This window comes from Gavialis gangeticus, unplaced genomic scaffold (genome assembly GCF_001723915.1).
Source record: "Gavialis gangeticus isolate Ggan-Ray unplaced genomic scaffold, GavGan_comp1, whole genome shotgun sequence".
Classification (NCBI taxonomy): Eukaryota; Metazoa; Chordata; order Crocodylia; family Gavialidae; genus Gavialis; species Gavialis gangeticus.
Window position 1 is genome coordinate 4,263,234 of NW_017729006.1, and position 734 is coordinate 4,263,967.

Below are 734 nucleotides of genomic sequence, written 5' to 3' on the forward strand. Positions count from 1 at the left end.
TAATGGTCATGTTCCTTTATATGGAGGTGAAGAACTCTATACCCAGAGATATCATATTTCTTTACAATACTCAGACAGGTCACATTTCTTTCATCAATTTAGGCTTGCTTTCTTCTAGAAGAATTCTAAGATATGTACTTTACAATCGCACCACAAGGCAGAGTGATCCTACTAAACTTATCTTAAAAGTACATTATGTACTACTGAGACAAATGAAGCCATTGACTACAGCCAGCCCCAACTAACAAAGTTCCTTTATAACTTCCAGCAAGGCCTTTGGCATCATCCTTTTAATTTCAATTAGAAACATCATAAATCTTTCTAATAAATTCAGAGTTTTTGTGAATATCCCCTCACAGACCATTTTTATAAACTCTAAAATTAGTCATCAAAAAAATAATACTGAAAACTGTGTCTACGAGTGCACTTTACTACCAATCATGTATGTACATTTTATTTAGAAAGAGTCCTAAGCTTTGCCAGTGATTCCAATGGGAACAGAAGCATGCCATAATATAATATGATAGCACAGCATTTTTAAACAACTGTTATTTATATGCAGTTGGCAGAGTAAAGATCTTGTCTTGCTGAAAAGTAATAAATCTCCAAAGAACTAGCTCTGCTGAACTGACCACTATGGCTTCTAAAGAAACTACAGAGCAATAAAATTATTTCTTGTACCAGACATAGGGGGAGAGAAGGGAGGGAGATAACAACACTGATGACAACAACTT